The 15,692-nt window shown below is 40.8% G+C and overlaps 1 pseudogene; it reads right to left on the bottom strand.

Annotated features, from left to right (window-relative positions):
- Positions 1–5,371: 5,371 nt before the first annotated feature.
- Positions 5,372–13,028, bottom strand: LOC142214576 (uncharacterized; annotated as a pseudogene).
- Positions 13,029–15,692: the final 2,664 nt, after the last annotated feature.

Below are 15,692 nucleotides of genomic sequence, written 5' to 3'. Positions count from 1 at the left end.
TGGAATTGTTTCTAGGGGCCCACCGCCAGGACCCTGCAGATCAGCGGTACCGAGACAGGGCGGTTAAAGGTAATAACATGTTGGGAGCCATGCTACTCACGCACTATACCATGCGCACTACATATACCTACTGCTACAGCCTGTATGGCAAGTGAACAGCATGGCTCCTAGAAATGTTACCATTACCCGTAGCTGAAGTGTTCTGGAAAAGCTGATCTGCAGAGGTCCTGGCTGTTGTATCATCGCAGATGTAATATTGATGGCCTATCCTAAGGACAGACCATCAATATTAGAAAGATGGATACATCCTTTAAAGTGGTTGTCCAGGAATTGGAGCAACTCACGTGGTGGGAGGGAGGTGTAAAATAAAAAAAACAAATAAATAAAAAAAGAATACTCACCTGTCCTTAGTGGTTAAACGGTTTTGCGGCGGAGAGCATAAAACGCACACCGCCGCACCCGGTCTGACAGCTTTCTGTCTTCTACATGCAGAAGACGGAAAGCTGAGAACGGACTGCCGAACGCTAGTGTGAACCTAGCGTCAGGCTAAAGCCCCATGTAGCAAGACAAAGTAAAAAGCGCTGCGGGAAAAACCCCGGCGGCAACACATCAGTTTTTCCTGCAGCGCTTATTGCAGAAACTCCGCAGAGGTTTCCTCTGAGGGCTTTGTTTCCTTTAGGGTAAGTTCACTCAGGGATTTTTGGTCAGGATTTTGAGGCCGTATCTGCCTCAAAATCCTGACCAAAAAGATGGCTCCCATTGAAATCAATGGGAGCCAGTCAGTTCTTTTTTTTCCGGGAGCCGGTTTGTTCCAGCTCCCAGAAAAAGAAGCGTGGTGCTCATTCTTCAGGTCATTTCGCCTCACGATTCGGCCTGAAGACACTCCCTCCTCCCATCTAGGCCCATTTATTGGGCCTAATCTGGAGCAGAGTGTGTGACTGGATGCCGGTGCATCCAGTCGCGGCTACCCGATTTTTGGTCCGGAACCTGAGGCGGCCTCTGCCTCAGGTTCCGGACCAAAAAACCCCGTGTGAACTTAGCCTTATACCTATAGTGAAACTGCAGGTGTTTCTGTAGATATAAGTGACATGCTGCAATTTCCAAAACCGCAACAGTTTTGGAAATTGCAGTGTGTCCGCCGTGTGTGTTTTTCTGCAATGTGTGGATGGGATTGCACTCACTATATACCTACACACTCAGGCCTGGTTCACATCTGCGTTCAGTAATGCATTCGGGGAGTCCGCACGGGGACCCTCCCAAACAGACTACCGAACGCATTAGCAAGCGGTGTGCAGTGAAAGCACACATAGACTATAATGGGGTCCATGTGCTTTCCGTGCGGTGTCTGCATACAACATGCGGACAGAAAAGTACTTCACAATCTACTTTCCTGTCCACATGACTCGTGCGGACACCGCGTGGAAAGCACACGGACCCCATTATAGTCTATGCGGTCCGCGTACTTTCACTGCACACCGCTTGCTAATGCGTTTGGTAATCCGTTCGGGGGGAAGGGGGAGGGGGTTCCCATGCAGACTCCCCAAACAGATCACCGAACGCAGATGTGAACCAGGCCTTATACATATACCATATATACTCACACATATACAATACAATATACAATATACACATACAATACTATAGCACATATAAATTTATATACATACCATATAAGTCATATATATACTTGTATGAATACTATATATACATGCATATATACATACACATTATTATAGCATACAGTATATACTCACACATACCTGTATACAAACATACAGTACTCACACAGTATACAGGACACATACTTTACACAAATGTACATATATACATATTAAACATACAGATTTTACAAAGAGTTTACTCACCTATTCCAGCAGCAGTAAACTCAGCAGTCGGCTCCCTGTCCTCCCCACACGCTGCGATATAAGAGGACTCAGTGTGAGGAGGGGGGAGGGGGAGAGAGGAAGTGCGTGCGTGCGTGCAGCAGGGAAGACCTCACAGGACAGCAGCTGCAGGTAAGTGAAGGGAGAAGCCATTAGCTGATGCTGAAGAAAGACACGTTGTCCTCCGATGTGTACTTCTTCAGCATCAGCTAATGGGGGCCCCTGTGTGTGGAGGCAGATGCATTGGCCAGGTGCCCGGTTGGGGCCCCTGGCCATCCCGATCGGGCCTCGACCAATGCATCTGCATTGGTAAAAATCAAAACTTTAAGTCAGGGCTCGGGGCCCACCGGGGGATTCCCCGGTACTCCGGTGGGCCAGTCCGAGCCTGAGTGTGTCCTCTTGGTGTAGGTTTCGATTACTTTTCCTCTAGAACTTGATCCCGCCATAAACCCTATATGTGCAGTATATGTATTCATCCACTATGGGGCAATGGTGGACTTATACACCCGTATGGTATATATAGCATGATATGTATAGGTGTATACATCTCAGCCATACATTGAGCAGCACTCTTCAGATGTGTATAGCGAACATACGGCACCAGTGAGATCTTTATATATTGTTCCATAGAGAATGACATTGTAGCAAATAGAATTTATATCAGAATGACAGAAGTTTTACAATTAACAATATTTATTTTAAATTCAATTCAATTGATGGGACGGAAAGATTTAGGTAAATATTAGGGGAAAAGAATGAATACATGTTTTAATGAACATTTACTAAACTATAATATACTGTATACTTATTCTAATGGGTATGTATAATAATAATAATAATAATAATAATAATAATAATATAATAAGTAGTAGAAGAAGAAGAGCAGTTTTATATATATTTACTTATTATAATATAATTCATTTTGGGTGTATATATTTTTTTCTATGCCTGTAAGCTGTACAAAGTAGCACAAAGCATTGTATTGTATCTGTATTATATTCATTATATATATATTCTATTTATTTATATATTTATTATATAGCAATTTATTGAATCCAAAAAAATAAAAGAAGACATAATTTTAATTACGTTTGTAGTTTTTTTTTATATGAGAGAACATTTTTTAAATATTTACAATCACAATTATAATGTGGATATAATAATATAATGCGAATTTACTATTTATATTAAAATGTCAATTTTAAAATCAATAATAAGCTTATTTGTTTTGACGATAAGGATTCCATGCAAAATACTATGAAACGTGGTTGTATTTTTAGGAAATCACATAAAATGTGATATAATATGAGATAGATAGATAGATAGATAGATAGATAGATAGATAGATAGATAGATCGATAGATAGGAGATAGATAGATAGATAGATAGATAGATAGATAGATAGATAGGAGATAGATAGATAGATAGATAGATAGATAGGTGATAGATAGATAGATAGATAGATAGATAGGAGATAGATAGATAGATAGATAGATAGATAGATAGATAGATAGATAGATAGATAGGAGATAGATAGATAGATAGATAGATAGATAGGAGATAGATAGATAGATAGATAGATAGATAGATAGATGATAGATAGATAGATAGATAGGTAGATAGGAGATAGATAGATAGATAGATAGATAGATAGATAGGAGATAGATAGATAGATAGATAGATAGATAGATAGATAGATAGGAGATAGATAGATAGATAGATAGATAGATAGATAGGAGATAGATAGATAGATAGATAGATAGATAGGAGATAAATAGATAGATAGATAGATAGATAGATAGGAGATAGATAGATAGATAGATAGATAGATAGATAGATAGATAGATAGGAGATAGATAGATAGGAGATAGATAGTAGATAGATAGATAGATAGATAGATAGATAGATAGATAGGAGATAGATAGATATAAGATAGATAGATAGATAGATAGATAGATAGATAGATAGATAGATAGATAGGAGATAGATAGATAGATAGATAGATAGATAGGAGATAGATAGATAGATAGATAGATAGATAGATAGATAGGAGATAGATAGATAGATAGATAGATAGATAGATGATAGATAGATAGATGATAGATAGATAGATAGATAGATAGATAGATAGGAGATAGATAGATAAATATGAGATAGATAGATAGATAGATAGATAGATAGATAGATAGATAGATAGATAGGAGATAGATAGATAGATAGATAGATAGGAGATAGATAGATAGATAGATAGATAGATAGATAGATAGATAGATAGATAGGGGCCACACGGTGGCTCAGTGGTTAGCACTGGAGTCCTGGTGTTCAAATCCTGCCAAGGGCAGAAAACCATCTGCAAGGAGTTTGTATGTTCTCCCCGTGTTTGCATGGATTTCCATCCCATATTCCAAAAAAGACATACTGATAGGGGAAAATGTACATTGTGAGCTCTATGTGGGGCTCACAATCTACATTTAAAAAAAAAAAAAAAAAAGATAGATAGATAGATAGATAGATAGATAGATAGGAGATAGATAGATAGGAGATAGATAGATAGATAGATAGATAGATAGGAGATAGATAGATAGGAGATAGATAGATAGATAGATAGATAGATAGGAGATAGATAGATAGATAGATAGATAGATAGATAGATAGATAGGAGATAGATAGATAGATAGATAGATAGATAGGAGATAGATAGATAGATAGATAGATAGATAGATAGATAGGAGATAGATAGATAGATAATTACATGGTGCTCTGTCTCACTGATAGACATGGATACATATATGTCAGAGTTTAATGACGGACTGTATTTCTTGTTAAGTAGTTCCCCTGTGTATAGGACTGGCACGGTGCCCTCGCTGTCATCTGACACCCCCTCCCCAATTACCGCCCTGCAGCACTGAGCCACTCACACACCCTTGACTCCTGATTGATTGACGTGTCCATGTTCCCCGGGCCATACTCACAAGGACCCCTCCAATCCCATAAACAAAGCTAATTGTCTGCTGGTGTCTGATGAATAAGGACAAAGAGACGGCCTGGTATTAGGAGATAAGGAAAAATACTAGGAGCCCATGAGCTGCTTTACCAGGTCCCTCTACCTTCAGATATGGTCCTAGAAGTGGAATAGACATTTATATATCTAATAACTGTAGGAACTGTGTAATGATATCATCGACCCTGTGACGTCAAAGTGATGATGTCACTTGTCTCAAAAGTAGTCCTCTCTCACACCCTACCCCAATTACCAAACCCAAATCACCCCACACAGATTGTTTTAATGAGGGCTGTGTAATACTTCCTTCCTTCTTTGGTGAAAATGTGGCTATGTCCTTTAGTGTATATGGTATGCCCTGCAGTGTGTATTATGAACATAGCAGCCTATTTTAGCATTTTACTGTTATTATTTCAACCTACAGGCCCACGGACTGAGGCTGTACCACTGAGAGACACCATAAACCCTTCCTTGTTTGTCATGGAGACTATTTAGGATGTAGGTGTTGATATAGATGGCTGGAATCCATATGACCTTTATGATATGCCGGCCATAAATGAGAAGGGGACTTGTCATGAGAATCTGGCAGTAGTGCAGCCACAGACGTGTCATCTGAATCCGGCAGTAGTGCAGCCTCAGATGTGTCATCAGAATCTGGCATAGTGCAGCCTCAGACTTGTCATAATAATCTGGCAGTAGTGCAGCCTCAGACATGTCATCAGAATCCGGCAGTAGTGCAGCCTCAGACATGTCATCAGAATCCGGCAGTAGTGCAGCCACAGATGTGTCATCTGAATCCGGCAGTAGTGCAGCCTCAGATGTGTCATCAGAATCTGGCATAGTGCAGCCTCAGATGTGTCATCAGAATCTGGCATAGTGCAGCCTCAGACTTGTCATAATAATCTGGCAGTAGTGCAGCCTCAGACGTGTCATGAGAATCCGGCAGTAGTGCAGCCTCAGACATGTCATCAGAATCCGGCAGTAGTGCAGCCTCAGACATGTCATCAGAATCCGGCAGTAGTGCAGCCTCAGACATGTCATCAGAATCCGGCAGTAGTGCAGCCTCAGAATTGTCATCAGAATCTGGCAGTAGTGCAGCCTCAGACGTGTCATCGGAATCTGGCAGTAGTGCAGCCTCAGATGTGTCATCAGAATCTGGCAGTAGTGCAGCCTCAGATGTGTCATCAGAATCTGGCAGTAGTGCAGCCTCAGACGTGTCATCAGAATCTGGCAGTAGTGCAGCCTCAGATGTGTCATCAGAATCTGGCAGTAGTGCAGCCTCAGACGTGTCATGAGAATCTGGCAGTAGTGCAGCCTCAGACGTGTCATGAGAATCTGGCAGTAGTGCAGCCTCAGACGTGTCATGAGAATCTGGCAGTAGTGCAGCCTCAGATGTGTCATCAGAATCCGGCAGTAGTGCAGCCTCAGACATGTCATGAGAATCTGGCAGTAGTGCAGCCTCAGATGTGTCATCAGAATCCGGCAGTAGTGCAGCCTCAGACGTGTCATCAGAATCTGGCAGTAGTGCAGCCTCAGACGTGTCATCAGAATCTGGCAGTAGTGCAGTAGTAGGTCATCTACAAAATGTCCCAATCCCAGTAGGGCCCGACTCAGTCCCATTTCCAAAAAATACAACAAAAATATACAAAAAAAATGTCAATTTACAAAATCTGTCTTTGATAACATTTTTGACTATTCCAAAGCCAAGTGGAAGCTTTTCAATGCTTCTTTTGACGGAAGGATCACTATATGGCGGTAAAAGATCTCTGATATAATTTACTATCCGGATATTATCCCTGTTTATGTCGCGTCCGTCCATAAATCCCTCAGGATTGACAATCACTGCGGCTGTAAACTAGCAATGTAAGTGGTTGTGTATAGGAGAAGACCTTATAAATGGCTTATTAACATCTCAGGCCTCGAATAAATCAGATTATTCAGAATAGTGGAATGAGTAATATTTAATACCATGAACCACCAGTCTGAGAGGACAATACCAGACGTGGCCAACAGACAAGAGTGGCGCTGTTCCTGGAGAAAAGTAGATGCTTTTTTCTAACCTCATACATTCCCTTTATTAGGAGAGTTAGGATGTAGTGATATTACCACTAGGCCTATGGGTGTCAGCAAATGGTCCTGACCTCACCAACCTTCAACCGTCCTGTTCTCCCTCTTCAATATTTGGCTTGGAGGACCATTGAGGCCTTTAATTGGGTCTCAGTGGTCACATGAGGTGTCCTAACATCATAACACTTTAACACAAGTAGACCACTGAGGCCCAGTCACAGGCCTCAACAGTCTTTGGGGCGCTTGACATCACCCAGGAGGACAGAAGACCACTAAAGAAGATCCCAAAGGAGTAGTGGACAACCTGATGGAGCCCAAGAGAGACGATGGACGGAAAGTTTAAGTACATATTATGTTTCTGAATTTCCCCTGAGTCTCTGAAGTGATCAGAATGATTTTTAGTTGGTGAACCCCAAACGGTTGGGGTTTGGGTTGAAAATTTGGGTTCAATCTCATTTGTTCCAAACTGGTTTGCTCTCTAGAGAAGACCAAGACCAGCTCAGTGACTCCTATTTGTGGATGTTCTCAACCTTCATCATGTCAGTGACCCATGTTTTTGGATTCAACATGACCTAACTTTGATCTCATGATCCTCATTTGTTTCTTGACCTTATTATCATTTCCATGCAGTAGTAATAGCTACATCTGGACGCCATCCATGCTGAAGGTGCCCATACCGTCAATACCTGTCAGTGGAACATCTATTCTTCCAGACCTCCAAATACACATGCACCCGTTTGACCAAGCGTGTACAGTCAAATACCTCTTTAGGGTTTATCTCTGTGGGAAACAAAGACTTCTTCATGATAGAATTCAACATGTCTGACATCAAGTGTTGACGGAGAGTCAGGAGGCCGACACACATAAAAGATAGGCATCAGGTCCTACAAAGTCAACAAGTTCATCTCACTGTGTGTGGGCGCTTTAGAGTCACCAAAGTAAACATTAAACACATGAGGGCCTGTTGTAGATGAAGACCAGGTCTGGCCAGTTGGACTATATGTGGATATTCCCAATCTTCGCTATGTCTTCGGCTTTGATTCTTCAACTCTAACTTGAACTTGATGTTAATTCCATTATCTGTTTTTCTTCCCTGGTATCCTCCACTAGATATCACATATGGAGGTCCTAAAAATCTAGTAGTGTCCATGTAGAAACAGCATGAAAGACATGGGAGTAGCTACAGGTGTAGACTACGACCTGTTAGGTGGACCATATATGTTGAGGTTCCAAATATGGTCAATAGTGGTGTCTATCATTGGTGGCCTGTTGTAGATGAAGACCAGGTCTAGCCAGTTGGACCATGCATGTGGATATTCCCAATCTTCGTCTTTGGATATTTGGATATTCTATGTCTTTGGCTTTGATTCTTCAACTCTAGCTTGAACTTGATGTTACCTCCATCTCGTGATTGTCATCTGTTTTTCTGACCTCGTATCGACTCCATGTAGTAGTTATAATAACTAGATATCAAATATGGAGGTCCTAAAAGTCTAGTAGTGTCCATGTAGAAACAGTATGAAAGACATGGGAGTTGTTATTGGTTTAAACTAAGACCTGTTAGGTGGACCATAGATGTTGAGGTTCCAGATATGGTCAATAGTGGTGTCTATCATTGGTGGACTGTTGTAGATGAAGACCAGATCTGGCCAGTTGGACCATACATGTGGATATTCACAATCTTCAACATGTCTTTGGCTTTGTTTCTTCAACTCTAGCTTCAACCTGATGTCAATTTTGTCTAGTAATCGTTGTTTGTTTTTCTGACCTGGTTTCCTCACCAAGTAGAAGTTATGATAACTAGATATGGAAGGTCTAAAAAGCAATTAATGTCCACGTAGAAACAGTAGGACACACATGGGAGTTGCTATAGGTTTAGACTAAGACCTGTTAGGTGGACCATAGATGTTGAGGTTCCAAATATGGTCAACAGTGGTGTCCATAATTGGTGGTCAAAGCAGACTAGCAAGTCTATCCAGAGTACTTTCTAGGCAGTCCATGTGTAAAGTCCATTTTTTCCATCAACAGACCTTCTTAAGCTTGTCCGTATACACTGAAGTATGTAAAGACCCCGCTCTTTCATCTCGTTTTACATGAATACCTCCTACCATGTGTGATCCTCTTTGGAACTACTTGTAATATTTGAAGAGAGAAGTCTTTTGAGTGGGGTCGATAGAACAGAGTATTTCTGTTCTGACTTGAGACATGAGGGTCAGTGAACCTTCCTCCAGTGAAGGTCTGAAGGAAATGAAATATCCTTATTAAATTAAAAGACGTTATAATGGGCCGTTCTCTTCTATACAGCTGAGCCTACTGAGACCTCTGGCCCATGTGTGAGGGCCGCCTTGTTCTGAAGTTGGTCAAAGGGGCCACTAAATCTACCTTGTTATAGGTCACTACTGGCACGGTTGTGATTCGGGAAAGTCATATTTTCTTCTTGTGGCTTGTTTATTCAAAAATATGTAAAGAACATAGGAGTTTTACAATAAATTCTTAAATACCCCAACCAAGACGTGGACCTAGGCTGCCAGCGCTGACTAATAAGAAGTTGTATGTCACTCCAGAAGAAAGCTGTGTCATGTACCACCCAAATCAAGCAATTACATTTCAGGTTGACCCATCCCACTCCACTACATATAGATGACATCATTGTTTACGGCCACTTGTTTCTGCTTATTCTTTTGCTGGTACATGGAGGCTCTTAGGTACGGAGATGAATTGTCCTTTTAGGAACCTATAGCATATACATTAAAGAGGACTTTTCACCACCTCCACCAAATTAAGCTCTTTTAATAGGGCCTGCTCCACTGATTCCAGCACTGTTGGAATTTTTTCTCTAGCCCTCACCGTTCCTGAGCAATCAGTGCAGTTAGTTTTGATGCTTGATATGTTAACTAGACTCCCTAATGTCTAGTGGGTGATGTCGGGCAGGATCAGACAAGGGGTGTGATTCTGAGCTCTGACACTGGCTGCCTCTGATTGGTGCTATGAATCACATACCGTCACCTGCTCCTGCCTGATACCACCCACTTGACATTAGGGAGTTTAGTTAACATATCAAGCATCAGAACCAACTGCACTGAGTGCTCAGGAACGGTGTGGGCTACAGAGAAAATTCCAAGTGCACTGGGGTCAGTAGAAAGGCACCTACTAATAGAAGCAGCTCGAGCTGATGGAGGTGGCAAAAGATCCTCTTTATAATAAACAGTATGCATTAAGCTCCTAAGTGCCCTCTAGTGGAAGCTGGAAGCAGCCAAAATGTTATGCTTTAAGTCTATGTCTATGCAGTGGATTCAGACCTATGCCATAGGATTCATCAGTACAGAATTTTGGACCTAAAATATAACATTGTATGTACTAGTGGACATCCCCTTTAAGCAGCAGTTCTCCGCATTGTCGTGTTCTGTGTATTTTCCCTCAGCCTATAATCTGATTATTATTTTCTCGACTATATTATTATTTTTCTGGACCGGATGTGTAAGAAGATGAAGAAAGCAGCTGTAGTAGGTGACTTGGAAATGAGCCCCCGAGCGCCGGCGGTGAGGCCTGCCCGGTAATTTGTTAAACAGAGCGCTAGCTGATGGAGATTGGGTGGAAAGAGATGTCAGGAGGTTTTCATGTAGAGAGCTGGCATCGCATGGAGAAGCAACTAACTTGTATACACAAGGGGTCTGGGACAGATGGAATTTTAATAAATTAGACCTGTCATTCTCCAGGATTTCCTAGGGAGCAGACGGGGTAAGAAAGGACCGTGAACTTTTTGCCTGGAAGTAAAATGTCAAAGAAAAATGTCCATGAAGACTGAAAACAGTTTTATCCTTCCGTCTTCTGTCTTGTAAAGTAATCACATTATAGTGCGCTTATATATCATATACAACAAGATAATCCGGGGTATACATGTGCGAGAGACTGACACTGATGGTGTAGTACTATATACATCAGGTAGGTAGAGATAGATAGATAGATAGATAGATAGATAGATAGATAGATAGATAGATAGGACATAGATAGATAGATAGATAGATAGATAGGAGATAGATAGATAGATAGATAGATAGATAGATAGATAGATAGATAGGAGATAGATAGATAGATAGATAGATAGGAGATAGATAGATAGATAGATAGATAGATAGATAGATAGATAGATAGGAGATAGATAGATAGATAGATAGATAGATAGATAGATAGGAGATAGATAGATAGATAGATAGATAGATAGATAGATGATAGATAGACAGATAGGAGATAGATAGATAGATAGATAGATAGATAGATAGATAGATAGATAGATAGATAGATAGGAGATAGATAGATAGATAGATAGATAGATAGGAGATAGATAGATAGATAGATAGATAGATAGATAGATAGGAGATAGATAGACAGATAGATAGATAGGATAGGAGATAGATAGATAGATAGATAGATAGATAGATAGATAGATAGATAGATAGGAGATAGATAGATAGATAGATGATAGATAGATAGATAGATAGATAGATAGATAGGAGATAGATAGATAGATAGATAGATAGATAGATAGATAGGAGATAGATAGATAGATAGATAGATAGATAGATAGATGATAGACAGATAGATAGATAGATAGGAGATAGATAGATAGATAGATAGATAGATAGGAGATAGATAGATAGATAGATAGATAGATAGATAGATAGGAGATAGATAGATAGATAGATAATAGATAGATAGATAGATAGATAGATAGATAGATAGATAGATAGATGATAGATAGATAGATAGATAGATAGATAGATAGATAGGAGATAGATAGATAGATAGATAGATAGATAGATAGATAGATAGGAGATAGATAGATAGATAGATAGATAGATAGATAGGAGATAGATAGATAGATAGATAGATAGATAGATAGATAGATAGATAGGAGATAGATAGATAGATAGATAGATAGATAGGAGATAGATAGATAGATAGATAGATAGATAGATAGATAGGAGATAGATAGATGATAGATAAATAATAGGTAATTGATAGAACTTTTTTAACCCATTTTATAATATTATTATTTTACATAAATGATGATGATATAAAGATATTTTTAATCTAGAATTTCTCTCTGTTGTCATTAGATTTTTTGCGTTATTTGGGCCTCTCCGGTCTCTTCCGCCCTCCGCAGCTATTTGTACAGTGACACGTTACTGAATAGAGTTTGTGTTTCATAGTGTCACACACTAATGGAGTCCAATCCCAAATAGCCCCATTAAGGAGCGGAGTAGTCCGGGATAGCTCCTTGCCCTGCTCCTGTCTATCACGGCGGCTCAGAAAGAGAGAGTCTATGTATGAGGGTGAGGGGCGGGCGGGCGAGCTTTCGAGGGAGGTCTCCATTACTATTGATCCTGTGAAGAGTTTCACAGTGTGACACTTCTTTTAATTACCAGGCTCGGCGATTCATAGGGAATAGGCCCCATGCAGGCCAGCCCTCCCCAGTCAGAAAAACAGCCTTTTCTTTCCACCCTCTGAATGTACTAACTTGGCTTTCAATACGGAACCTTTTTGAATAACCCCACTCCTCCCTCCGCCCCGCTGGTGTTAAGAGTAAGTTAGGCATAGTCTAATCCCGGCCAATAATGAGGTGTAATTAGCTCGGGCACCTTTTTACCGTCAATCCGCTGTTCAATTGGACTAAGGCAATAATTAAAAAAAATAAAACTTGGTGCAGACAAATCCTTTTTGCATCCATGTGGGCCACCAGTCTCGCAAGGTCTAGTCGCTGACTGGCAGCTGCTTCTGTTTTGGTTTTCATTGTCTATCCCATTGTGTCCCCGTAGAAAAACCTCGTCCCTATAGAAATGTGAAACGAAAATTTTGCAGATGACCCAAAAAATTTCAAAAATATATATTTTTTTTTTCAAAAACATAAAAATCGGCCATCGCCGTAAAATATTTTTTTACATTTTTTTTGGGGGGGGGGAGTAAAAGAGGATTTATGGAGGATATTAAGATTCAGGCAGTAGAGTGTAAGCTTCTCGGGTCAGGAGCAAGATCTCACCTCGCGATTCTACCGCCTTCTCGGTGATCTCATCGGCCATTGTGTATTGTCCTATGAAGCGTTATATGACTCGGATGACATAATTCAATGGCACGAAGAGTCTGCGGCTTTGAAGGTGAAGAATACAGGGGTCGCTTTAATGAAACCCTTTTACAACATCAATCATGGTCACTGTAAGTATATTATACCGCAGACATCAGACGGCAAGGGTTAAACTCAAAGAATACCCCGGCTCTATTATTCCCTTTTGTGTCGCCTAATATCTCGCTCCTCTTTGATAAGTTCTTCTCGTTGCCTGCGGTATTATCTCCGATGTGATTTCCCCCACTTTGTCTATACCGTCATATCTCTTTGTTGTACGGCCCTGTTGCGCGCTTTTTTATCTCGCGTCCGCTTTCATATCCATCCCATTGTCTCGTCTATGATTTCTCTCCTCGTTGGAAGATGAACCTTGGTTTCCATCGCAATGTCGTTCCCTTTATGTTTTACCTCCCGTTTTTACGCCAATTCCCCTCTGCCCCCTTTGATTTTTTTGGCTGTTGATCATACATCATGTGACTCTGTCCAAATCTAGAGGAAGACCATCTATGCTTCACCATCCAAATTCAAAAAACCAAAAAATTTAGAATTTTTTTTGTATGTCAAATCAATGGTTTCCATCCTGAGACTTTCCAGTTGGGCGACCTGGACAACCCTTGGCATGCTGAGGACTATTGGACTAAGGCACCAGTGGCTTGTTGGGGTTTTCTTTACTCCAGCTTTTTTTGGGGGGTTAGGGACTGAAGTTTTTTCTGTTCCTCCCTTTATAGGTTTATTAAGGTGTAAAAATTTATAAAATGTATTCAAAAAGTCATCACAAGGCAAACATGAATCACTCATCTACAGGACAGACCCACAAACAATCCAAAGTGTATCGGGCCGGCAAAAATAGCTCAATATAGAGCTCCACTCTTTCCATCTTGTTGGGATTCTTGCCCGTGTGGCCACAGGAGTATTAGTAAGCCTTGGCTAGTGATAAGGACTACCTTCAAATCCATCCCAAGGTGCTCCATGGGGTTGAGGTCAGGCCTCTCAAGTTCTTCCATACCAAATTCGGAAAAAATTTTTTTTATGGACCCTACTTTCTTCCTTGGGCTAAATTTTTGCCAAAAATAAACAAACCTGTTGCCAAAAAGTCGGAAGCTCATAATTCTCTAAATTATTCTAGACCCTTGCCTACATTTTCATAGAATGCAGAACCCAAAGTAAATGCAACAGCAAATATTTTTGGCAAAAATTGTGTTATTTTGCACAGCAAAGGGGACTTGATATTGTCTACCATCCTTCAGCTGGGACTATCTGGCCCCAGGACCACCTGCCACTTGACTGTGAAACCTTGGCAACACACCAAGGGACTTTCTCCTGCTCCTCAGTGTCACTGCCACCAGAACCAGAGACCAAAAAAAGAAACACAAAAATAGATAAAAATCTAGGAATTTGCCCCTACCTCTAGTCTACGTGAAGACCACCTAGCACTTAGCTGCCCAGGCCCAAACATGGAGCCTGAAATGTTAGTTGTACTCTCTCTGCTCCATAACTGAGGCTTGTAGGAGGCCACTCATGGTCGTGACATATGGCCATCAGAATTGGAGACTAAAAAAAATCCACAAAAAATTTATAAAAATCTTCAGGACAAAGGTTGATTGCTCATACAGATAGGACTCTGCCCCTATCCTCCTAACATCCCCCGAGGCCACCTGCCACATGACTGTGGAGGCCAAACAATGAGTCTGAAGTGGTGCTTGTCCTCCCACTCCTCCACAAGTGTGGCTTATGGGACACTCAACATGGTCGTACCATATGGACACCAGATCCGGACAAAAAATACACAAAAAAACAACTCAAAATCTTCAGGAAAAGATTGGTTGCTCTTCCACATAGGACTCTCCTCCTACGCTTACAACATCCTTGGGACTATCCTGACCCTAGAGTGTGAGTGTGAAGCTCCTACACGAGTGTGGGTTGTGGGACACTCACCAAGGTCATACCTACTGCCACCAAAACACACAAAATAGGAATCTCCAACCACTTCACTTGCCCCATTCTAGAACCATGGACCATGTGGCCACCATGAAGCTCGAATCACATATTTCTCTAGAATGTCATTGTATTTTTGATCAAAAAAGTGGTTGTTCTCTTTTAACAATCCTTAGCTCGAAGGGTCAACCACCAGACAGAGCCACCACAGAGGATATCAATGGAGAATGAATTTCGAGGTGCTTGTTACTTTCTGTAACGTCCAAATATTTCTGGGTTTTGACGTTCCAACCCACAAATTAGCAGGACTGCTCCCATATTTCTGGCCATGTAGGGTCTATATTGGGGTCTTTTGTGTTATCCAACCTTACAGATATTCACGCCTTATAGAAGTGCACTTGTAGAAATATGGACTCGCCTTTTAAATAGCATTTGAAGGGGTGCCAATACTTAGACAAACACGTGTTATATTTTCCTTACCGTTACATATATGGAGACCAGGAATTGTCAGTCGAGTGTTTATGGTTTTTATGGATCAGTCGTAGCTGACAAGATAATGATCTTTCTTTCTCGGCTGTGACAGCTAGGACTTATAGGTGGGAATTCCAGACTTCCAAAACAAACTGGCTTAAAGGGAACCTTTCAGTCTCCATTGACGTGAAAAAATGTATTTTACATTCATAATTTT

Source organism: Leptodactylus fuscus, chromosome 7, assembly GCF_031893055.1.
Source record: "Leptodactylus fuscus isolate aLepFus1 chromosome 7, aLepFus1.hap2, whole genome shotgun sequence".
Taxonomy (NCBI): Eukaryota; Metazoa; Chordata; class Amphibia; order Anura; family Leptodactylidae; genus Leptodactylus; species Leptodactylus fuscus.
Note: the sequence above shows the minus strand (reverse complement) of the source record. Positions and strands in the feature narration are given on the sequence as shown.